Source organism: Rattus norvegicus, chromosome 8, assembly GCF_021556685.1.
Source record: "Rattus norvegicus strain SHRSP/BbbUtx chromosome 8, alternate assembly SHRSP_T2T, whole genome shotgun sequence".
NCBI classification, from domain to species: Eukaryota; Metazoa; Chordata; class Mammalia; order Rodentia; family Muridae; genus Rattus; species Rattus norvegicus.
Window position 1 is genome coordinate 94,787,922 of NC_141541.1, and position 26,355 is coordinate 94,814,276.

Sequence of the window (26,355 nt, forward strand, 5' to 3'; positions counted from 1 at the left end):
TTATCTTTTCTGCATGAAACCTGTGCTTTAAACACATTTCCTATCTTCCCTGTCAGTGCTTAGAAACACACTAAAACGGGACAATCACAAAATAATTTTCATCCTCAAGCTATTGAGTGGAGCTACAGAAGAATACAGTGTGTTTTATGCTAAACTTTCACATCATCATATCTGCTCCCTTTCTTCATTTATTCTGTGGCATTCACTGCCCTGGGATGTGGTTGTCATAGCAAAATCCAGTTTAAAAAAGTCAAATTCTTGAATATTGAGCTTCAGAATTTTTAGTGAGGACTTTGTGGCCTCAAGCTTATCTCAGAAAGTCTAGCTCTTGCATTTCCAGTTTCTGCGGGTCTGTCCTGGTTTGCACTATAAAGGTCCTGTGTCTTGAGAAGAGCTTCAGAGCCAGGTGACACGGAGTAGTTGGTTGCCGTGGTAATAGCCGATTCTTTCTGCTTTTTGTTAATTGTGTTCTTTAGCCTTGTTAGGGAAAGAATCTTGGAAAGCCGCCAGTGAGTCAAGAAACAGAAAGGAGAAAATCTGATCTATGTCCATTTCTGTTTCCTGGCTTTGAGACAGGAAGAGTGAGGAAGCTGTAGAGACACACAGTGAAAAAAAAGTAGGAAGATGAACTGAGCCGGGTGGGGCCAGCTCACCAAGGTCCGGGAACCCAGCTAATTAGCGTAGTTCCATCACAGCCACATCATAACCAAGAGCTGTTATGGAGGGAGGAGGGTCATGTGGAGTTCTGAGGGTGGCTGGTCCTGGGCTCCCAAGAGCACAGTGAAAATTTCTCATTCTCTAGATGAGGAGACAGTAGCTCAGAGAAAAACCATTCCATAGCACTCATTCATGCATTCAGTCAGGACTACACACCGAAGACTCTACTCTGATCGTGGTCACTGATGCTTTGAAATATTATAAAGGAACCCCATCCAGCCTATTTTGTATCTATAAATTGTTAGGAACTCTATAAGGGCTGAGAGAATTCACCTGTCTTCATACCAAAAGGACGCATATTAAGATTTCATACATATGGACAGGAGATCAAACTCCGTGACACAGAGAAAAAAAATGACTCCTACTGCAGTGTGAGCCACAGTGAGGCTTCCTGGATTTCATGGGAGTAATACCAAGAGGCTCATGATGGATGTTGGCAAATAAAGGTGTTGAATTTACAGGGAAGGAACATGACACCCGGGGACTTGCACTGCCTTGATAATAAGTAGAAGCAAGTCTTCTTGCCCTGGGAGAAATATTATCTCATCTCTCAAGGTGGCTTTCCTGAGACACAAACTGAGGTGATAAAGAGCAGTTGGAGCCTTGTCCTCTGGGTTGGTGCACCCAGCAAGAACATACAGGGACACTGAGGGCCCAAGGCAAATTGTTTCTCCCTTAGAACCATCTTTTAAAATGAGCAGCAAAACAAGGCTGCATGCTTTTAAGGCATATGGTTGCACATCCCTTTCCCATTTCCCCCAGCATACGAGCTTTGACTTACCATTTTACAAGAAATATGTCTTCTAACATTGTGATACTTTCAAATATCTTATGTTTCCCTATGACTGTTTATTCCACACACTGGCATTAAAGACTGGCTGTTAAGCAAAAGTAATATTCCAAATATTTGACATGAGTGCAAGTCAAACAAGAGAAGGTAGCTGTATGCAGAGAACATTGTGTTGTTGAGGGGTACATCTGAAATGCCCAGCATGTGCAGGGATGAGACATTTACACAGACAAACGTCAGCAACCTCCGTGGTGGTTTCTTTCATCTAATTCAATGGGAAGTCAGTCCGGCATATAATTCTAAGGCTCCAGAAGCAGCAGCATCGACAACAACAGAAACTCCGTTATTATTTTCTGCACTTTCAAATAAATATGAACATGTCTGCAAGTACAAAAATTAGCTTGTTTGGAAGGACTGGGATAAAGTATAGTTTCAACTAAAAGAAATCTTCCCGGGAGCAGCTGTTAGAGAAAGGTCAAAGAATTCTCCAATTAAAAAAGAAGATAAAATAATTTGAGGGATGTTTTTATAGTCTTAAGGAATATTATGAGTGACCCTAGGGACAATTCAGTGGCACTTAAGATGCTTCTTTTACATATTTGTCAGTGGAGTGTGTCTGGATAAGCTCCGCAGGAGGTAAGATATAATTGACAGAGAAAATTTTCCCAGAGAAATTATGTTCTTTTTCACTCTCATTTGGAAGCAATGCCAAGGCACATGGGTGGCTTACAGCCTCCCAATCAGACACTTACAAACCCAGAAACTTCTGAAGGAGAAAAAAAAGCCCCTGTTTTCTTTCATCCTCTCAAGGAAAGTAATTTTAGGATTTGTTTCCCCGGAATCACACCCAGAGTCATCTTGCCTCATGGTTCTGGAACGTTCTAACAAGAAAGGCACAGGTGACCTTATATCTGCTGATTAGAATAAACTTAAAGTACAGAAAGGAAGTGCTGTGAGCCTCATTTTCAGGTAGGATGGTATCTGAATCATGGTCTGTTCAGTCAAATTAATTAAAATCATCTGGACAGTTATTTTATGCCTCTACGTCATGTATCTGGAACCAATGCACCACAGACAGGACCAAGAAACAAATTAGTATCACATATCTTCATTCTGCCTTGCTTCAAGCCCATTGTGAATTCCCAAAGTAAAGAGGTTCATCTTTGCAAATTGTAGTTCCAGCCAGGTAGTGATATCCCTCAATTACAGAAGATGGGAAGAATTAGAAAGCTTTAGGCTCCTGGTCATGGGAGCCAGGGAGCAATCCTATTAGATCAACTAGAGAGCGATAACCGCAGATGGAATCCACAATGCACATAATGAGATACAGAGGAGTTAAAAAAGTTTGCAGTGTGAGGCCTACGTGAACACACATTTCCAGAAGTTACCAACCATAAAACCGTGGGATGGGTAAAAAGTTAATGTTCAGCTGTCACGCTCAAGATTTAACTTAGGATGCGGTGGGGCTTCATCAGAAGAAGAAAGTCTTCCATGTGCTAGGCTTTATGAGGAACCAGGAAAGCCAGCTTAACACGCATGAAGAGGTTCATTCCTGTAAGACAGAGCACATTATAAAATATACACAGAAAGGAAAGATTAGTTCAAAATGATGGCTCATCCATGACCCATTGTTTGGAAACAAAGCTGTGAAGTTCACTAAATGTCCAATTGTAGACATGGAAATGAGAACACTTATTTCATCTAGGTTTGTAGGAAAGTATCAGAGTTGTGTAAAAGAACAAGACACTAAACCCTAGCTGGAATAAGCAATTTGCTCAATTTTAACCAGAAAAACAGGGCACTGACCCAGGACCTCTGGCTGCAGATAATATTCTTTTTCTGTGGAGTGCATGATTAGGTCTGTGTGCCCCCATTTGAAAACTCAAGACACAGAGCTAGGAATATAATCCACTGGGTAAAGTTTCTACCACATAAGCATGAGGATCTGACTTGGATCCCCAGCAGCCTGGTAAACATCTGTGTGGCAGCTTTGTAACCCCAGCCTTTGAGGCTCAGGGAATGTCATCAAGACCAGCGAATCCCAGGGCTCACTACACAGCCTGAATTGTTGGGTACAAAGGTAAGTGAGGAGGCCTGTCTCAAACACAAACGCAGAAGGAAAAATGGCTAAAAGGGTAAAGGCACTTATCTCAGGTGTGGTATGAACCTGAGAGTTTCACCTCTGGGCACTACAAAGTAGCAGGAGAGAAACCACTTCAGAGAGTTATCCTCTGATTTCCACACATGTCTCCCCCCAACCTCCGCTCCCAGAAAAGTGAATAGATCGGATGAATAAATAAATAAAACAATAAGGCAGAAAGAGAACAAAAAAATCCCTGATAATCCTTGGTCCCCACACATATGTACATCCATGTGTACACATAAGAGCCCACATATGCCCACATTCACCAAACACATACACACAAAGAACAGGAAAGGGAACTTTCAGAAATCATAAGCGTCATTGCAGATGCAGATACAAGAAGACATATCCAGTCAACAAGAGGAACCAAAACTGCTTTGTTGATCTGTCTCCAAAGTCCAAATGATGTGTCTACTGAAATTTTAACCTTTAAAAGGGTAAAATTGTTCTTGTAATGAAGTAGAAATTACTGGCTGTGTCATGTAATGCAGACTCATGATGTTTCACTGAAGTAGACCCATAAGAGGGCCCATGATGTTTGGAGAGTATAAATAGGGCTGAATGGACAGTGATGGTGTGTTTGCCTAGCTGACAATGCAACACTTAGTTAGCACTGCATTGAGAGAGGGACAGCAGAGAATTTCCCCTGGCCACTTCCACTTACTTGTGCTGATTCAGCGGAGGCCTGGCTGTTTCTGCTGGATCATGCTGCCACTGCTGATTTGTGTTTGGTAACATTTTTGAACTGGGCTGATGGTATCCTGACACTGCCAAACTGCTGGTATCCTGACAATGGAAACTGGAATCACCCCCAAGGAACTACTTCTAAACAGGTCTACATCCCCATTGTCCTATTTACTTTCTTTCCTATCTTTGGATAGTGGGCTAGTGGGGGATGGGGTCGAAGTGTTTGAGAATCCTTATTAAAGGAGGTTTTGAAAAAAAATCTAAGCTTATGCTGTAATAATTTTGTGAAGCAAGGTCAGGCAATTAAAGGCCAAAGATATTATTAAAGTCTTATTCCTTATTTAAAAAAAACTGCTTTGCTTTCTATTAATAAGCACGAAGATAATATTAAAATAAAAAAAAACCAGCCACCATTTCAACCCGAGATGACACAAAAGTAAAAGCCATTTATTAACTAATCCTCCTGGTTCCCAAAGTGATTTATGAGTAACTTCAAGACAGTTGAGTTCTCAAGTAAAGGGTGCAAGAGTAGCTGCTAACACTGATAGTATTTTCATTGATTGTAGCAAAGCACAGTGGTGAGGAACCTTGCTATTAAGAAGTATATATTGTAGGGCTGGGGAGATGATTCAGGTATTGAAAGTACCTGTTCTTGCAGAAGACCTGAGCTCAGGTTCTAGCACCAACATTGGTGGCTCACAGTCACCTGGAACTCCAGTTCCAGAAGATGTCACACCCCTTGTCTCCATAATCACCTACACTAACATGCACTACCTATACACATATACACAGTGTAAACTTCTCTTAAATAAAAGGGAAATATTGGTTAGCATTTAAAATTTAAACCTGTCTTTAAATAACTTTATTCTGCTCCTGTCATTTGAGGTGTTGGTGAAGAGAACAGCTAATGAGCAACCAATAACTCATTTATAAATTTTAGATCACAAAATTATAAATTACTATAACAAAGTATCTGAATATTAGACTCTCTATTCCAGACTTCCGAAGGAAGGTCCACTGAATGTCCATAAAAATAAATCAACCCAAGAGGTGGACAGCCCAACACAGAGGAATGGAAGCTACAACTGAGGTGTAGCTGGTGTTTGCTACTTTGTGGGTTCTTTTCCCCCTGATACTTTATCTACAGTTTCACCTACTTCCACTAGATAGAAGAGAAACAAGAATAGAGGTGAGTAAGGAATTAGGAAAATTCTTGAATCTAATATCTATCCTTTTGTTTCTTCTTTGATTATGGATATTAATAAGTTGCAACCTCCCTTGGACCAACAACCAACAACCCCAACTCTTAGGGCCCTCACAGATAAGTTCTCAGAATTCTAAATGTCAGACAATTGCAGAAACCATCTGCTGCTGTCAAAGTTATGCTTCTGCTAGAGCATGAGACAAATCACAATCAGCTGCTTCAGACAGTTCATAGCAGCTTCCCCACTCCTATACCTGGGATTAAAACAAAGAACAGCCTTATATTTCTCTGTTTTTTTTTTTAAAGAAACCAAAATTGCAGAATTCTCACTACCCAGAGGCTTTGCAGTTCACATGCCCTGAGTTTGAGTCCAGACTGTACTACTCAGCAGTCTGTCTTCAGTGACTCCTCTAAATCTCATGTTCTCTTAGCTATAAACTGAGAGCAGTAATCCCCACATCACAAAATTACCATACAAATTAAACACTTTTCTCTCTTGTTCTGTCTTCCCCACCGTGAGTGTGTCCAAGCTAACTTAGCAGATTAATTATGAAAGCTGTTACCATTTACAAGACTTCTATATCCCATCATCCTTTGTCTGTCCTTAGAGACATAGAATATTTACAGAAGCTGTGGGGAGCATTTTTACTGGGTGATCATTTTTGTAACGTCATCAATGTGACATCATATATTCCATCTACCAGTACCTTGCATCTACTCATAGATTGTATCTCCATATGATGCAGGACAGCTGGTCAGGTTTATTGGTCATATTGGGAATGCTCTGAACTGAAAAGAAAGGAGCATTAAAGAAAGGAAATGCCGCAAGAGCACTAGACTCAGAGGTTTTATTCTCATGAATGCCAACTAACAAAGGAAGACTATTCAAATTATCTTAAATGATATATTGTTAGTGAGAGAAGTCATTATGAAAAAGCTTACATAGTTCATTATCCCATTCATATCACATTAAATTGTAGAAATGGTGGAGATAAGTGATTATCAAGGGTTCTGGGATTTCTAACAGGTTACTTAAGGTATTTAGTCTTAGGGGAATAAAAAGCTAGTGTGATAGTTTGAATGAGAATAGCTCCCATAAGATCATATATTTGAATACTTGGTGCCCAGTTGGTGGAATTATTTGGGAAGGATTAGAAACTGTGGCCTTTATGGAGGAGGTGTGTCACTATGGGACAGGGCCTTGAAGGTTTCAAAAGTCCATGCCATTTTCAGTTAGTTCTCTCTGCCTCATGGTTGTGGATCAGATATAAGCTCTCAGATACTGAACAGGACCATGCTTCCCTACATGCTACCATGCTCTTAGCCATGATGGCCATGGACTCTAACTCTCTGAAACTGTAAGACCCAATAAACTCTTCTATAATTTGGCTTGGCCATGGTGTCTTTTCACAGCATAGAAAAGTAATTAAGCTAAAAATAAATGCAATACAAAACTAAAGCAATACAATATATGCATGTATAGTTCATCATAGGGACATTGTTTATTTTGTCGCCTGAGCATTATCCAAGATCTGTTTTTATTTTTAAGAAATGCTGACCGTGGGTTCCAGCCAAGAGAGGTTAATGAACACAAAGCACCCAGTAGTGAGAGAAGTAAGCAAGTACTAAATATAGTGAACAGAAACCTTCAGGTATGGGCACGTCAAAACAACACAGACAAGAACCACACCAAAGAACTCACAAGGAAGATAGAGACTGAGCAACCAAACAAAGCCATGTCAAAGTACAGAATAGTCACACACTCGTGGTGGCACCAAATAACTGATTAAATAAACAAGGTGGGCAAACCTATCATGAATTCTAAAGAATTCTAAAGTATCTGTATAGATTAGATACTCTGCTCTTTGAAAAAAGTTATATGACCCCCCTACTCCTTAGAACAGACAGGGACTAGGGCATGGAAGAGAAGACATTGGAAAACCCCTACCTCAGCCAGGTCAGCAGGGTTACTGTCAGCACATACAAGTCCTGTGGACACATCTCTTTTGATGCATCCTTGACTTTGTGTCATCAGGATAGCTCTTTGGCTTCCCCAAGCTCCACCCTAACTGTGACAAAATATCACATAAATCCCATTGAACAGACATTCTACACCACATCTAACCAGTACTCTTCACACATGGCAAGGTCATTGAAAACACAGAAACACTCGGCAACAGCCAACAGGAATCTAAGGAGACATGAGGATTAGATGTGACAGTCAAATCCTTGCTGGAATTGTACCTTTGGGTTCAATAGAAGTGAGAACCTACATGGTTCTGCACCCCAAACCTGAGCCTTCCTTCAGGCTATACAGGCCACCAGGTCTGGATAAGCCTCTATACTTTAATGTTTTTCTTTGCCCTATCTAGGCACTCTCTTCACACAATGCAGATCTCCTTGTGGCTCCCATTAGATGCCCCTTGCAGCTTTTGTTTTTCAGCTCATAGATTGCAGCATCTCCACATTTCGCCAAAGACAGTGTTTGGTCCAGCTCTCTCTTTCTTCAAACTAGTTTTACAGTCAGGTCCAGAAGATCATTACTCCAACATCCTTCCCAAAAAGTACAATATCACTTAATTAAAAAGAAAAGAAAAAAGATGGCTCCAGAGCGAACTGCAGGCTCAGCACTCTTTCTCTTCTACCCTGGCATCTTCTATTAGTTTGATATTTTATGGCAAAACTGGATTGCTGCGGTATTTTGCAGAGCCATTTTGACCTCCAGGCAGTCAGAACAGTAACGTCCTATATACATTATAGTGCAAGAGAAGAGCAGTGTAAAGGCTGAAGCAAAAATAAAATCAACCTACGCTGCCATCAGATTTTGCTAAGCTTGTGGATAATGGCGAGGAGTCCCCTGCACAGGCTGACCTTGTGATTTCATTGTGTCCGCCTAGGCTTTGCAATAACATTTCCCATATTTAAGCATACACAGTGCCCCAAATAGAATTTTCACGTGAAGATATTCATACCTTCAGTGCATGAGGCTTTGTAGCCCAAGTTCAACCTGACGTTTCTAATTTTATGGGGAAATGCAGGTAAGATTTGATATTCTCATCAAATAGTCTTCGTGGTTATGTTCGTCAGGGCATGTGGATTTTTGTTGTGGTTTGGTTTGGTTTGGTTTCCCAAGTACCTACTTGGAAATAAACAGGGAGCTATACACTAACTGCAGTAGGTTAGTGGTTTCTTTATAGCCGCTGTCCAATAAAGGCATTTTGGAAAATAAGAATGGTAATCAGAAGCCAGTTATTGAAGAGAAGTCCATATGCACAAGACTCAAATGTCACTTACCATCAAAGTGTGAAATCCATAGGGAAGCTCCCCAGCTTCAGATCGGCTAATTGAACTGAGTAATAGTTCCTTGAACCCTACACACAGTCTTTGGTTCTGGATGTTCTCGCTGCGTGATTTTCACTTCCAAGTTCTTTCCCATAATATTTTAATTTACTTTCAAAAGTATTTTTAAATAAAAGCACACAGGTGTAAGACTCAAATATCTCAATCCTCTGATTGAAAGAATTACTTGGCAAAGAACAATGGGAAATTTTCTCATATCTTCTTTCCTGTTCCCAAACCTGCCACCCCTCCATTAAGTAAACACTGTCCTGTTCACCTCCCTCACAATATTTGAGCAGCTAACACTGCTGTCTGAGCAGCACTGGGGCAGGATCCTCATGAGACAGGTGGGAGTCCTTTGTAGACTGTACAAACTGGGGTCCTTTAGAAAAGGTGTGGCCCTCTGCCTTCTGCACCCAGCATCTATGCCAAGATCCAGAGATACAGCAGACCAGCTGAGTCATTACTTGGTCTTTGTCTTCTGCCTTCTTCCACTTCCTCATTAGGGTTGCATTTATCTTAAGATTTCCATCCCTGCTAATCTCTAGTGTGCATGGTCAAAATCCCAGAATCTAAAGACAGATGTCCGTGTCAGCTCAGAGCCACAATGTCCTAACCACTGACTTTGCTTCAGAGTAAATGGGGGCAGTAGCGACAACCGCAGAGAGTCATGAACAGGACCAGGCAAGGATGCTCAAAGCTGAGCAACCCAGGGTCTCCACCTCCCTCTTCTATCAACACACTTAGCAACGCTAGACCTCACCTGCTCGGCACTTCATGCTTTCCTCTCTCCAAACAAAGGTAACTGGGTCAGTCTGACCTACGGCACCCTAGCAACTCTCAGTAACTCCCCATTTGTGACCAAAGACTCCCTGAGACTAAGGAAAATAGGCCAATGTAGCCTGGATTGGTTTGGGGTGCATGCATAGTAAACTGTGTCCTCTGGCTGAACTTTTATGAGGGAAAGCCCCTATTTAGCATCTTATGCCTGTGTAAGATTAGAGGTGCGTGAGATTGAAATCAGATACCTCATGGAAGAGACAGGTGCTGTGATCAAAGACTTAGATAAAGACCTACCAATCAAAACCAAGAGACCATCTACGTCTCCCAGTACTACCCCCAACACTAACAACCTAACCACTTCCTGACCCACAAAAGAAAGTCCCCAGCAGGAATCAGGGGTTCTAGAACGCTTTAGCTCAATTGAGTAGCACGCTGCTCCCTTACAGTATATCCGGCCTATAATTTTGCTTCACTTCTGAGTAAAACCCTTGCTACTTTTCAGTTTGTGCATATTCTTTTGAATCTTTTGAACAAGAAGCCTGTAACCTGGAGACGCCGGGTCCAGACAGCGACGACTAGGAACAGAAGAATTACACGGATTCATGTCAATCCCTGGTGTCCAGTTGGTGCCTGATAAGGCTCTCTTTATATAATCTTCTAATCGTATGTGATTTTATTCTCAGTCGTTGCCATGTTCTGAATGTGACCCAAGCTCATGCGTTGGAAGAGGAACTCTTAGTGGAACAGGGTTGAGAGATCACCCTTAATGAGAGGTGCTTAGCTCTTGAATGAGCTGAGGCTACTGTAAATAAAGTGAGCTCTTTGCCACTCTTCTGCACTGTGAGGATGGAGTTCGCTCCTCTTTTAACTGTCTCCCATCCCCTTCCCCTATGAGAACACAATAAGATGTTCCCAGATGTCCGAACCTTTATTGTGAACTTCTCGTTACTAGGGAAACAAACTTCAGTTTTCTTTCTTTTTTAAGTTATTATTACTATTTAATCTTTTTTTTTTACAGTCCGGTCATTATCCCCCTCCTGGTCCACACTCTGTTCCTCATCCCATACCTCCTCCCCATCTTCAAGAGGATGTCCCCACCCCACTCCCAGCCCCACCCCACTAGATCTCTCTACTCCCTGGGGCCTCAAGTCTCTTGAGGGTTAGGTGCACCTTCTCTTGTGAGGCCGGACCAGGCAGTGCTCTGCTGTATATGTGTCGGGGGCCTTATATCAGCTAGCATATGCTGCCCAGTTGGTGGCTCAGTATCTGAAAGATCTCAGGGGTCCAGGTTAGTTGAGACTGCTGGTCTTCCTATGGGGTCGTCCTCCTCCTCAGCTTCTCCCAGCTTTTACCTAATTCAATCACAGGTGTCCTGGCTTCTGTCCTTTGGATGGATGAGTATCTGCATCTGACTCTTTCAGCTGCTTGTTGGGCCCCTTGGAGCCTTTCCTTGAGATGGATCCCAAGTTTTCATGAATTCCCTCTGTGACACTCATGTTAGAAGACCGAAGTGGAATGAGACAAATGACATTTTATACAGCCTTTATTTTTAATGTTTCTTGATTTTTACCATTTATCTATTCAACTAAATTTTCATTATTTTTATATTTTTGCTATCATATTTTGCTTTATATCTCCAAAAGTTGAGGTTTTATGGGTCCTTTTACCTATTTCTTAAATTTCATCATTATAATTAACTTCATTTTTTCATAGTTGTGTTTGTTGTATTTTTCGAAACTGATTTTTCCTTCTTATATTATTTTTCTCCCTTTATAACAAACTGTATTGCCAAGGCTTTGATGGTTCTCTCCTAGGCTGGATTTTCATTATATCTGTTTTTCATTTATACATCGCAGTCTCAAACTTTTAACTATCCATTATTTTTTAAATTCCTTCCTTCATTCTGTACTTTACGTATTAACGTCTTGATTTCTGCTCTTGGTTTACCTTAGTGACGTTAACTTATTTCTAATGTCCTCAGCTGTCATTGGCATTAGTTATTTGGCTCACTTTGTTCTTATTTTATGTTGACCCAGGAGTCTGTGATAGAAGCAGCTTGGAGCAGGCATCCCAGCAGGCAGGAGTGGTTTACATGTACTTGTTCAGTTTTCCCTCTAGCTGACCTCCTGGTTCTCACTATGGAAGCCATGTTCCCTTCAGTGTAGAATACCAGTGCTGACTAGGAACTCCAAACATCACACCTTAAAATCCTCCCAATCCTCAACATTTACAGGAATGGTATATATGCTTATTTTGTAGGAATAATATTGTTCCTTTTTTAAAAAATTACTTATTTTCTAATTATAAATATAATGTATTCAGAGGAAAATTGAATAATGCATTTTATAACTCTAAAAATTATATACTTTTCACTTGCAAGAAGATTATTGTTTTATATGTTAATGTATTTTCTTTCTCACACATAAATTTTAAATGTACATATATATACATATATATTCATATATACATATATATGTAATTCCTTCAAAATTAGCGTGTGGGCTGAGCATGTACCTCATTTGAAAGGTGCTTGCCTGGCATACAGAAAATCCTAGATCCACCTAGGATTGCATAAATGAAGCATGGCAATTCCCACCTGTAATTCTAGGGCTGGGGAAGGAGAGGCCGGAGGATAAAATATCCAAAGTCATCTTCGGGTACACAACAAGACAGAGACCAGCCTGACATAGAAACCCGATTTCAAAAATGGAATGAATAAAAAGTTTAACCAAATAAGATGGCATAGCCTGCATTTTCAATTATCCACATATGTAACTATTTTCCTTTACCTTAAAAATCTTTTTATTAGTTGAAAATAGATTTTTCTCATGCCCAATACATCCTGACCAGTTTCCCCTCCCACCTCTCCTCTCCTCCAGATGCACTTCTTCTCTTCTCTTCAGAAAAAAAAAGAAAAAAAGACCTCTAAGACAGAAAGCCAAACAGGACAAAACAAGATACAATAAGACTAGGCAAATGCCCACATATTGAGGCTGGACATAGTAACCCAACAGAAAGAACAGAGGAACAGCAAGAGCAGTTACAAGAATCAGATACACACTCATTCACATACTCAGGAGTTCCATTGAAATACTAAATAACTAAAATATATACACAAAGGACCTGGGGCAGACCTGTGCAGGACCTGTGCTTGCTGCTTCAGTCTCTGTGAACCATGAGATAACAAACTCTGCTTAGTTAATTCAATGGGCCATATTCTCCTGATGTCCTCCATCTCCTCTGATTCCTACAACATTCCCTTCCCCTCTCCCACAAGGAGGGACCTGATAGTAGACTGACTCTCTCTCTCTCTCTCTCTCTCTCTCTCTCTCTCTCTCTCTCTCTCTCTCTGTGTGTGTGTGTGTGTGTGTGTGAGTGAGTGTGTGTGTGTGTGTGTGTGTGAGTGAGTGTGTGTGTGTGTGTGTGTGTGAGTGAGTGTGTGTGTGTGTGTGTGTGTGTGTGTGTGTGTGTGTGTTTCTACCCCATCTGCAGCTCCAGTTTCACTTCTATCTCTGTGTAATTTCTGGCTGTAGGTATTTGTATCTCTCCCATCTGCTGCCAAAATTGTTTCTCTGATGACAACTGGACAAAGTACCAATCCAGGAATACAGCAGGCCATCATTAGGAACCAGTTAATTGATTTTTTTGACAATTGTATTTGGTTATATCCTATGTCTCTGGGCTAACCAGTCTGGTTTCTGGCCATCCAATCAGTGTAAAACACGGAGTTCCTCTTGCAGCATGGGTCGCAAGTTAAACCAAACATTGGTTAGCCACTCCCACAAGTTCTGTGCCACCATTTCCCCAGCATATTTTGCAGGCAGGGCAGATTGTAGGTCGAGGGTTTTGTGGCTATGCTGGTGTCTAGGTTTCTCTTTCCATAGCCTGCAGAGGACCTACTCATACCAAAGAGTCTAGGAGGTAGAGATGAGGGCTCTGTATCTGTGCCAGCTCAACTTCTCTGTATTCAGTAAGTAGTGTGGATGTTGTCTTCAGAAAATGGGGCTCTACTGTGAGTTTTCAGAGAGTAGCCTTCCGTACTAGTGTCAGCCTGGATTGTCTAGAGATCCCTTGGGACACTTTCAGCCAACAACTCAAAGGAATGGAACCCACTCCCACTAATGGAAACCTTGTCTGGCTACAAAAGATGGACAGTTCAGACTCTGTTTCCTCCACTATTAGGAGTCCTCACTAGGATCACCCTCATAAATTACAGGAAGTTCCCATTGCAGTAGGTTCCACACACCCACATCTGTCTCTTCAGGTGGGAGGATGGAGAGAAAGAGAATGAGGGAGAGACAGATAAAATATTTTTTTTTATTTTTTTTTTATTTTTTTTTAATTTTTCTTTTTTTTTTTTATTAACTTGAGTATTTCTTATATACATTTCAAGTGTTATTCCCTTTCCCGGTTTCCGGACAAACATCACCCTCCCCCCTCCCCTTCCTTATGGGTGTTCCCCTCCCAAACCTCCCCCCATTGCCACCCTCCCCGCATAGTCTAGTTCACTGGGGGTTCAGTCTTAGCAGGACCCAGGGCTTCCCCTTCCACTGGTGCTCTTACTAGGATATTCATTGCTACCTATGGGGACAGAGTCCAGGGTCAGTCCATGTATAGTCTTTAGGTAGTGGCTTAGTCCCTGGAAGCTCTGGTTGCTTGACATTGTTGTACTTTTGGGGTCTCGAGCACCTTCAAGCTCTTCCAGTTCTTTCTCTGATTCCTTCAACGGGGGACCTATTCTCAGTTCAGTGGTTTGCTGCTGGCATTCGCCTCTGTATTTGCTGTATTCTGGCTGTGTCTCTCAGGAGCGATCTACATCCGGCTCCTGTTGGTCTGCACTTCTTTGCTTCATCCATCTTGTCTAATTGGGTGGCTGTATATGTATGGGCCACCTGTGGGGCAGGCTCTGAATGGGTGTTCCTTCAGTCTCTGTTTTAATCTTTGCCTCTCCCTTCCCTGTCAAGGGTATTCTTTTTCCTCATTTAAAGAAGGAGTGAAGCATTCACATTTTGATCATCCGTCTTGAGTTTCCTTTGTTCTAGGGATCTAGGGTAATTCAAGCATTTGGGCTAATAGCCACTTATCAATGAGTGCATACCATGTATGTCTTTCTGTGAGTGGGTTAGCTCACTCAGGATGATATTTTCCAGTTCCAACCATTTGCCTACGAATTTCATAAACTCGTTGTTTTTGATAGCTGAGTAATATTCCATTGTGTAGATGTACCACATTTTCTGTATCCATTCCTCTGTTGAAGGGCATCTGGGTTCTTTCCAGTTTCTGGCTATTATAAATAAGGCTGCGATGAAGATAGTGGAGCACGTGTCTCTTTTATATGTTGAGGCATCTTTTGGGTATATGCCCAAGAGAGGTATGGCTGGATCCTCAGGCAGTTCAATGTCCAATTTTCTGAGGAACCTCCAGACTGATTTCCAGAATGGTTTTACCAGTCTGCAATCCCACCAACAATGGAGGAGTGTTCCTCTTTCTCCACATCCTCGCCAGCATCTGCTGTCACCTGAGTTTTTGATCTTAGCCATTCTCACTGGTGTGAGGTGAAATCTCAGGGTTGTTTTGATTTGCATTTCCCTTATGACTAAAGATGTTGAACATTTCTTTAGGTGTTTCTCAGCCATTCGGCATTCCTCAGCTGTGAATTCTTTGTTTAGCTCTGAACCCCATTTTTTAATAGGGTTATTTGTTTCCCTGCGGTCTAACTTCTTGAGTTCTTTGTATATTTTGGATATAAGGCCTCTATCTGTTATAGGATTGGTAAAGATCTTTTCCCAATCTGTTGGTTGCCGTTTTGTCCTAACCACAGTGTCCTTTGCCTTACAGAAGCTTTGCAGTTTTATGAGATCCCATTTGTCAATTCTTGATCTTAGAGCATAAGCCATTGGTGTTTTGTTCAGGAAATTTTTTCCAGTGCCCATGTGTTCCAGATGCTTCCCTAGTTTTTCTTCTATTAGTTTGAGTGTGTCTGGTTTGATGTGGAGGTCCTTGATCCACTTGGACTTAAGCTTTGTACAGGGTGATAAGCATGGATCGATCTGCATTCTTCTACATGTTGACCTCCAGTTGAACCAGCACCATTTGCTGAAAATGCTATCTTTTTTCCATTGGATGGTTTTGGCTCCTTTGTCAAAAATCAAGTGACCATAGGTGTGTGGGTTCATTTCTGGGTCTTCAATTCTATTCCATTGGTCTATCTGTCTGTCTCTGTACCAATACCATGCAGTTTTTATCACTATTGCTCTGTAATACTGCTTGAGTTCAGGGATAGTGATTCCCCCTGAAGTCCTCTTATTGTTGAGGATAGCTTTAGCTATCCTGGGTTTTTTGTTATTCCAGATGAATTTGCAAATTGTTCTGTCTAACTCTTTGAAGAATTGGATTGGTATTTTGATGGGGATTGCATTGAATCTGTAGATTGCTTTTGGTAAAATGGCCATTTTTACTATATTAATCCTGCCAATCCATGAGCATGGGAGATCTTTCCATCTTCTGAGGTCTTCTTCAATTTCTTTCCTCAGTGTCTTGAAGTTCTTATTGTACAGATCTTTTACTTCCTTGGTTAAAGTCACACCGAGGTACTTTATATTATTTGGGTCTATTATGAAGGGTGTCGTTTCCCTAATTTCTTTCTCGGCTTGTTTCTCTTTTGTATAGAGGAAGGCAACTGATTTATTTGAGTTAATTTTATACCCAGCCACTTTGCTGAAGTTGTTTATCAGCTTTAGTAGTTCTCTGGTGGAACTTTTGGGATCACTTAAATATACTATCATGTCGTCTGCAAATAGTGATATTTTGACCTCTTCTTTTCCGATCTGTATCCCTTTGATCTCCTTTTGTTGTCTGATTGCTCTGGCTAGAACTTCAAGAACTATATTGAATAAGTAGGGAGAGAGTGGGCAGCCTTGTCTAGTCCCTGATTTTAGTGGGATTGCTTCAAGTTTCTCTCCATTTAGTTTAATGTTAGCAACTGGTTTGCTGTATATGGCTTTTACTATGTTTAGGTATGGGCCTTGAATACCTATTCTTTCCAGGACTTTTATCATGAAGGGGTGTTGAATTTTGTCAAATGCTTTCTCAGCATCTAATGAAATGATCATGTGGTTCTGTTCTTTCAGTTTGTTTATATGATGGATCACGTTAATGGTTTTCCTTATATTAAACCATCCCTGCATGCCTGGGATGAAGCCTACTTGATCATGGTGGATGATTGTTTTGATGTGCTCTTGAATTCGGTTTGCCAGAATTTTATTGAGTATTTTTGCGTCGATATTCATAAGGGAAATTGGTCTGAAGTTCTCTTTCTTTGTTGGGTCTTTGTGTGGTTTAGGTATAAGAGTAATTGTGGCTTCATAGAAGGAATTCGGTAGGGCTCCATCTGTTTCAATTTTGTGGAATAGTTTGGATAATACTGGTATAAGGTCTTCTATGAAGGTTTGATAGAATTCTGCACTAAACCCGTCTGGACCTGGGCTCTTTTTGGTTGGGAGACCTTTAATGACTGCTTCTATTTCCTTAGGAGTTATGGGGTTGTTTAACTGGTTTATCTGTTCCTGATTTAACTTCGATACCTGGTATCTGTCTAGGAAATTGTCCATTTCCTGAAGATTTTCAAGTTTTGTTGAATATAGGTTTTTATAGTAAGATCTGATGATTTTTTGAATTTCCTCTGAATCTGTAGTTATGTCTCCCTTTTCATTTCTGATTTTGTTAATTTGGACGCACTCTCTGTGTCCTCTCGTTAGTCTGGCTAAGGGTTTATCTATCTTGTTGATTTTCTCAAAGAACCAACTTTTGGTTCTGTTGATTCTTTCTATGGTCCTTTTTGTTTCTACTTGGTTGATTTCAGCTCTGAGTTTGATTATTTCCTGCCTTCTACTCCTCCTGGGTGTATTTGCTTCTTTTTGTTCTAGAGCTTTTAGGTGTGCTGTCAAGCTGCTGACATATGCTCTTTCCTGTTTCTTTCTGCAGGCACTCAGCGCTATGAGTGTTCCTCTTAGCACAGCTTTCATTGTGTCCCATAAGTTTGGGTATGTTGTATCTTCATTTTCATTAAATTCTAAAAAGTTTTTAATTTCTTTCTTTATTTCTTCCTTGACCAGGTTATCATTGAGTAGAGCATTGTTCAATTTCCACGTATATGTGGGCATTCTTCCCTCATTGTTATTGAAGACCAGTTTTAGGCCGTGGTGGTCCGATAGCACGCATGGGATTATTTCTATCTTTCTGTACCTGTTGAGGCCCGTTTTTTGACCAATTATGTGGTCAATTTTGGAGAAAGTACCATGAGGAGCTGAGAAGAAGGTATATCCTTTTGCTTTAGGATAGAATGTTCTATAAATATCCGTTAAGTCCATTTGGCTCATGACTTCTCTTAGTCTGTCTACATCTCTGTTTAATTTCTGTTTCCATGATCTGTCCATTGATGAGAGTGGGGTGTTGAAATCTCCCACTATTATTGTGTGAGGTGCAATGTGTGTTTTGAGCTTTAGTAAGGTTTCTTTTACATATGTAGGTGCCCTTGTATTTGGGGCATAGATATTTAGGATTGAGACTTCATCTTGGTGGATTTTTCCTTTGATGAATATGAAGTGTCCTTCCTTATCTTTTTTGATGACTTTTAGTTGAAAATTGATTTTATTTGATATTAGAATGGCTACTCCAGCTTGCTTCTTCTGACCATTTGCTTGGAAAATTGTTTTCCAGCCTTTCACTCTGAGGTAATGTCTGTCTTTGTCTCTGAGGTGTGTTTCCTGTAGGCAGCAGAATGCAGGGTCCTCGTTCCGTATCCAGTTTGTTAATCTATGTCTTTTTATTGGGGAGTTGAGGCCATTGATAGTGAGAGATATTAAGGAATAGTGATTATTGCTTCCCGTTATATTCATATTTGGAAGTGAGGTTATGATTGTGTGCTTTCATTCTCTTTGTTTTGTTGCCAAGATGATTAGTTTCTTGCTTCTAGGGTATAGCTTGCCTCCTTATGTTGGGCTTTACCCTTTATTATCCTTTGTAGTGCTGGATTTGTAGAAAGATATTGTGTAAATTTGGTTTTGTCATGGAATATCTTGGTTTCTCCATCTATGTTAATTGAGAGTTTTGCTGGATACAGTAACCTGGGCTGGCATTTGTGTTCTCTTAGGGTCTGTATGACATCTGTCCAGGATCTTCTGGCCTTTATAGTTTCTGGCGAAAAGTCTGGTGTGATTCTGATAGGTCTGCCTTTATATATTACTTGACCTTTTTCCCTTACTGCTTTTAATATTCTTTCTTTATTTTGTGCGTTTGGTGTTTTGACAATTATGTGACGGGAGGTGTTTCTTTTCTGGTCCAATCTATTTGGAGTTCTGTAGGCTTCTTGTATGCCTATGGGTATCTCTTTTTTTAGGTTAGGGAAGTTTTCTTCTATGATTTTGTTGAAGATATTTACTGGTCCTTTGAGCTGGGAGTCTTCACTCTCTTCTATACCTATTATCCTTAGGTTTGATCTTCTCATTGAGTCCTGGATTTCCTGTATGTTTTGGACCAGTAGCTTTTTCCGCTTTACATTATCTTTGACAGTTGAGTCAATGATTTCTATGGAATCTTCTGCTCCCGAGATTCTCTCTTCCATCTCTTGAATTCTGTTGGTGAAGCTTGTATCTACAGCTCCTTGTCTTTTCTTTTGATTTTCTATGTCCAGGGTTTTTTCCATGTGTTCTTTCTTGATTGCTTCTATTTCCATTTTTAATTCCTTCAACTGTTTGATTGTGTTTTCCTGGAATTCTTTCAGGGATTTTTGCGATTCCTCTCTGTAGGCTTCTACTTGTTCTCTAAGGGAGTTCTTTATGTCTTTCTTGAAGTCCTCCAGCATCATGATCAAATATGATTTTGAAACTAGGTCTTGCTTTTCTGGTGTGTTTGGATATTCCGTGTTTGCTTTGGTGGGAGAATTGGGCTCCGATGATGCCATGTAGTCTTGGTTTCTGTTGCTTGGGTTCCTGTGCTTGCCTCTCGCCATCAGATTATCTCTAGTGTTACTTTGTTCTGCTATTTCTGACAGTGGCTAGACTGTCCTATAACCTGTGTGTCAGGAGTGCTGTAGACCTGTTTTCCTGTTTTCTTTCAGCCAGTTATGGGGACAGAGTGTTCTGCTTTCGGGCGTGTAGTTTTTCCTCTCTACAGGTCTTCAGCTGTTCCTGTGGGCCTGTGTCTTGAGTTCACCAGGCAGGTTTCTTGCAGGGGAAAAATTGGTCCTACCTGTGGTTCCAAGGCTCAAGTTTGCTCGTGGGGTACTGCCTAAGTCCTCTCCGCTGTGGCAGCAACCGGGAAAATCTGTGCCGCTCCTTCAGGGAGCCTCCGTGCACCAGGGTTTCAGATGACGTTTGGTGTTTTCCTCTGGCGCCTGGATGTGCACAGAGTGCAGTCTCTTCTGGTTTCCCAGGCGTGTCCGCCTCTCTGAAGGTTCAGCTCTCCCTCCCACGGGATTTGGGTGCAGAGAACTGTTTATCCGGTCTGTTTCCTTCAGGTTCCGGCAGTGTCTCAGGCGCAGGGGTCCTGCCGCTCCCGGGCCCTCCCCCACGGGAACCCAGAGGCCTTATACAGTTGCCTCTTGGGCCAGGGATGTGGGCAGGGGTGGGCAGTGTTGGTGGTCTCCTCTGCTCTGCAGCCTCAGGAGTGCCCACCTGATCAGGCGGTGGGGTCTCTCTCCCACGGGGTTTGGGAGCAGAGAGCTGCTGCGGTCCGGGATCCGCCGGTGTGGGACTTCTGGTAAACACAGGAAGTGCCCGGCCTTAGAGGAATTTTGCCTCTGTGTGTCCTGAGTTCACCAGGCAGGTTTCTTGCAGGGGAAAAGTTGGTCCTACCTGCAGTTCCAAGGCTCAAGTTTGCTCGTGGGGTACTGCCTAAATCTCCGCTGTGGCAGCAACCGGCAAGATCTGCGCCGCTCTTTCCGGGAGCCTCCGTGCACCAGGGTTCCAGATGGCGTTTGGTGTTTTCCTCTGGCGCCTGGATGTGCACAGAGTGCAGTCTCTTCTGGTTTCCCAGGCGTGTCCGCCTCTCTGAAGGTTCAGCTCTCCCTCCCACGGGATTTGGGTGCAGAGAACTGTTTATCCGGTCTGTTTCCTTCAGGTTCCGGCAGTGTCTCAGGCGCAGGGGTCCTGCCGCTCCCGGGCCCTCCCCTACGGGAACCCAGAGGCCTTATACAGTTGCCTCTTGGGCCAGGGATGTGGGCAGGGGTGGGCAGTGTTGGTGGTCTCCTCCGCTCTGCAGCCTCAGGAGTGCCCACCTGATCAGGCGGTGAGGTCTCTCTCCCACGGGGTTTGGGAGCAGAGAGCTGCTGCGGTCCGGGATCCGCCGGTGTGGGACTTCCCGATAAAATATTTTTTAAAAATCCATTTTAATTGTATCTTATATGCCACCAGATAGAGGGCCAACTTCAAGCAAGTCTCCATTTGGGATTCATCTGCTCATCAGAAGTTAAATGTTTTTAGGCCACAACCTGTACTGTATGGCCAGTAGGTGGAAGAAAGGCTAGATGTACCCTTCATAGCATCATCACTCATGCATGACACTAGAAGCTGGGACTCGATAAAGCTGAATTATTGTGTGGACAAGGGAATCATGAACTCAAATGGGGCTAACTAAAGAGGGCTATCAGGTAACAAGCACACATGGGCCAGGCATGATGGCAACAGGAGAAGCTATGGAGAGTGGTGCTAAGCCCAAAAATACTGGACTGTTTAAAGAAAACAGCCTCACTGGGGTGAAGAGAATGATTTCCACTCCTGAAATTAGACCCTGTATTTTTAATCTTTTCCAAGAGATGTGCATTTTATACATCTTGATTTGGGAAAGTTGACAACAATTGGAAGCTTTTAAGAAATATTCTTCAAGCCAACACACACACACACACACACACACACACACACACCCACCATATCACCTCACACCATAATGCAAGTTAAGCCTCGCCTGTGGGCTACCAGTCTGATGCTTCCATACTAGCCATCTCATGCTTGGAGCCAGCTCGAGAATTGGAAAGCACATTACTAATGAATCATAAAATCTGACTGAGGAACATTGTATTTCTGTAATTTTAGTTTCAGCTACTTTTCTCTTCTTACTAGACATGTTAAAAGGGTAGCTTCTATCTTTCTAGAATAGACTCACGAATGAATCTATGCATAGGTTATTAGATAAGTGCCCAGAAGAACTGTAGACTCTGTGTTTCTCTTCTTTCGTGAGAGAAAAAAGGAAGTTGTTGAGAACAGTTTTGTGAGGGAGGAGATCTTCTTTCCAAATCTGATGCCCAACACTGGCTCCTCTGTCCGTATGATACAATATTCTGTATCTGACTCAGGAGAGCAGCAGGAGAATGAAGGGTGAGAGTGAGGTTTCAATTTGTATAATGAAAATGCAACTGCACAGCCCCTTATAAGGACTGGGGGGTTCCAGAAGAATTAGCCTACAGGAGAAATACTCTAAGTAAAACTGTCATTCCTACACACCTGCTTCAGTCTTGGCCTCAGAGTGTCACCATGCTGTGAAAGCTTCAGCATTTCAGACAAATAAACAGACCATTCGGGTCCTAACTAAGATAGAACCATGAAGTAAAAGAGGTCACAGATCTGGTCTTCCAGGGCAGCTGGATATTAAGTTTCAGGAGCATACCAGTCTCAGACCTGACTGAGCATAGAGTCGTCAACATTTGTTCTTTCAACAGTGTTCAGCAATGTGAGCCCTTTAGTAGATGCAGAAATACAATTGTGAGTAAAACAAACAGGCTTTCTTATAACCTGGGGGGTGGGGTGGGAAGTGGGTATAAGAGAGCATCAAGAGACAACTGTAATGTGGCATCATGATATCACAACAGAGGACATACAAGACACGTGGGGAAATCCCTAACCAAAACCAGGGAGTCTTGGAAGAATAAACCAGAAGTCCTATAGATTTGGGGTTTTGTATGTTCAGGAGGCATGGATTGAAAATTGTTCTATAAAGAAAGACACCCATGGGTTCGGTCCCCAGCTCCGAAAAAAAGAAAAGAAAAAAAAAAAAAAGAAAGACACCCAGACAACAAGAAGAGACAGGTGCCATAGGAGAGCTGAGAGAATCATGGTGTGGTAGAAGAGTCACATGAGGCCTAAGATAACCCAGGGGAACCAACCCTTTCGTCGGATTAATTGCTCAGGTCAGAACTGAGCTGGTCCAGGGAAGAGAACTCCATCCTAGAGAAGCACTAGAGGGGGTAGAGTTTGTCAGGTACCAAAGCTACTCAAGCATATCTAAGTTAAAGGCAATGAGGAATGGTGAACTATTCAAGTGTGGGGGCAACAACTTCATTGAATAAATTGGTTATATACAACCCCCTGCAAAAATATGATGAATTGCTAGCCCTACTGGGTGTGGACATAACTATATTCTTCATATCAGTTCATGACTAGAACATACTGAGAAAGATGAAACCCAGGTTAGAAGATAGTAATTAGTGGTTTCTCCTACAGGGGCTAGTCAGGGAGCTGGTAATCTAGAAGCAACCTCTCTCTCCACTAAGTCCTTGGTTGAACTTCCTTAAAAATATTTTCCATAAATATTAAGCATAACTTCATATTCTGGAAGGACTTACAGTTTTTACAAAGTCTGTGTAAGTGATAATTCGGAAATTCCATTATGCAAAAATTAGTTATGATGATGGACCACCAGAAGTCAGGTCACTACTTGTCAGTAAGCGTGAAATAACCACAAAAAAAGGCAGATACAAAACCAAAATAAAAACGTCAGGCCTCACTTCTCCATAGTGGAAAAAGAAGGATTTTCAATGCTTTCATTACACATTCATTAATTAGAAACACATTAGAGGCTGAGAATTAAAGTGAGCTTATCCCAGACAGCGTAAGCCCATGAGCATGAACTCTTGATACAGAAATAAAAACATATCTTTGTAAATACCCATTAAGCACTAATCTCAAATTCTACAAACTCCTAACACCACACAGAATGATTTTATGCAAGCCAAACAAAACAATGAAATCGGGATTCACCTCTTGTTTAAACAAAAATGACAAAGTGAACTGTGTATGAGAGCTGTTCCCTTTTGTATACATGAGCTCAGCCGGCATTTTCTAAGCAGTTTTCTGTGAAGGAATATTTGATGTCATCTTACTCTTAGTGTAATGAAGATTTAATGGAACTGTTTAATCTCACGTAAAGCGCATCCTGTCACACCACATTCTCATAATAGCTTGGTGAGGAAAGTGCTATTTAAAGCTTACAGAGGTGTACAAATTGTCCAACATAGTGAACATGGTCATAGCTAGATTCCATAGGTCTAAATACAGTATTGTCTTCTGTATAGCATGTTGGTATTTTGCCTTTAATGAGTACATATTTAGACTCCAAAGAATAGTTTTCTTTCTTGAAATTATTGATTTTTAAAATCTTCATCTTGGTCTCTCTCCTTTCTCAAATGTAAACTGTAGGACACAAAAATCTCTTCTTCTGGTTACATATGAATGTCCTAGTTCATGTAACTGGTCAGTAGATGTGCATTAAGTTTTAACAATGCTGGAACTGTGTAGGTACCAATAGACAGAATAGTTTCCTCATATTCCTTATACCAATGTTAAACAAATGTGAGCATATGTTGCTATTTTGCTATTTGGTGTATACCTAAAATGTTGACAGTGAGGAAAAATTAATTCAAGAAGTATAATTAGTTATTCCTTCCTAACAGGACTGGAATCTGTGCTGAGAAAAGACTCAATTTACTGGTGTCATAAATAAAGGAGTCATCACTACAGATGCCAAAGAAAATAATAGTAAACTTTGTGAACAAAGAAATGCTCTCAAATTTAGATAAAATAGGCATTAGAAAAAATATAAGGATACTATCTGCCAAAATTTACACAACAAACAGGTCATCTACATAGGCCTGTATGCATTAAACTATGGTGAATAATCTAAGAAATCACTTTGCCTAGGTAGAGTCACCAGTGAAGTTCTCCAAATGCTTATAGGAAAATGGAACCAGTTTCTCCATAATTCTCACAACAGACAAAACCGCAAAAGTTCCATCCTGAATCCATTCTATGTATGAAGTTAGCATTGCCCTAACAGAAAGCCATACAAAAAAGACTACTATATCTTTTTAGAATTGATTAAAAAAATCTTCTATAAAATACTAGCAAGTGAAAGTAAGCAACATATCAAATGAATTAACTAGGTGGGACTTATTCCAGATGTATGCTGCTTGTTCATCTTCAGAACTGAATTAATGTGACTCATCTTACAGGAAAGGCCATCCAGAGACTGTCCCACCTGGGGGATCCATCCCATATACGGCCACCAAACCCAGACAATATTGCCAATGCCAAGAAGTTCATGCTGACAGGAGCCTGGTATAGCTGTCTCCTGAGAGGCTCTGCCAGAGCATGACAAATACAGAGGTGGATGCTCACAGCCAACCATTGGTCTGAGAACAGGGTCCCCAATGGAGGAGTTAGAGAAAGGACTGAAGGAGCTGACGAAGTTTGCAACCCCACAAGAACAATAATAATATCAGTCAACCAGAGCTCCCAGGAACTAAACCATCATCCCAAGAGAACACAGGGATGGACCTATGGCTCCATCCACATATGTATCAGAGGATGACCTTGTCGGGCATCAGTGGGAGGAGAAGCCCTTGGTCCTGTTAAGGCTTGATGCCCCAGTATAGGGAATATCAGGGCAGGGAAGTGGGAGGGAGTGGGTGGGTGAGGGAGCACCCTCATAGAAGCAGGGGGAGGGGGATAGGATAGCAGGTTTCTGGAGGGGAAACTGGGAAAGGGGATAACATTTAAACGGTAAATAAGAAATATCCAATATCGCTTCTCAGCCTTTTGGCTAAGATCAAGTGTAGAAATATCCAATAAAAGAAAAAATGTAAAAAAATGATTCAAAATTACACCATTATACAAAGAAATACAGACAAAAGATTGGATGGATTGAAATTTGTAACAAAAATTCATATCATATTAGGAAGAGACTGGTATTTTCTCACCTTGATAAAAATACATACAAAAATACTGTAGCTAATTGTATTTTTAATGGTCAGAATTCAGATTTACCACTAAGATCAAGAGCAAGACAGAGGTACCTCTCTCCTTGCTCTTAGCACCACACTGGTTGTCCTAGCTCCAAAGAAAAGAGTAAAAATAAAGGAAAGGGCCACACAGGCTGAGGGGGAACCGATCTGTTTACATTGGTTGCTTTTGATGGTTATTATCAATTATTAGGATTTTTCAGAGGCTACAATATCTGCAAAAGAGGGAAGCTTTATAGCACCCTTCCTAAACTGCCTTTCTAGTAAGTGTATGCCCTTAACAAACAACAGCACATCTTCTAATATTAATTGATTTGAAACAGCAATTTTAGTAACAAAGCTGAAAAAACCAAGTACATGTGCAGATGAGAGACAAGTGGAATATTCACACCCTATTACAAATGCAAAGTTCACAGACTCTTCAGAAAATATATTGAAAATTTCTAACCTAGTCATATATATATAGTGCTAAAAAGAAATTAAGTTCCAAAATATATATACAAATATTCACGGAAATGCCATGCATTATAGCAAAAAAAGAAAGATAAATAATAAAAATATTTATGTATAAATATCACTCAAAGTATTCCTTGTCTGACTGGCTCACAGCAATATAGCAAAGT

General features: G+C 41.2%; 1 long non-coding RNA gene across 1 annotated transcript in view; it reads right to left on the reverse strand.

The window, feature by feature from the left end:
* Positions 1 to 1,554: 1,554 nt before the first annotated feature.
* The window catches only part of LOC148004286 (uncharacterized), a 68,065-nt gene continuing 43,264 nt past the window's right edge, over positions 1,555 to 26,355 (reverse strand). The window contains exon 4 of the long non-coding RNA XR_015627920.1: positions 1,555 to 3,059. This is a non-coding gene — a long non-coding RNA (uncharacterized LOC148004286). The remainder of the gene's footprint in view (positions 3,060 to 26,355) is intronic.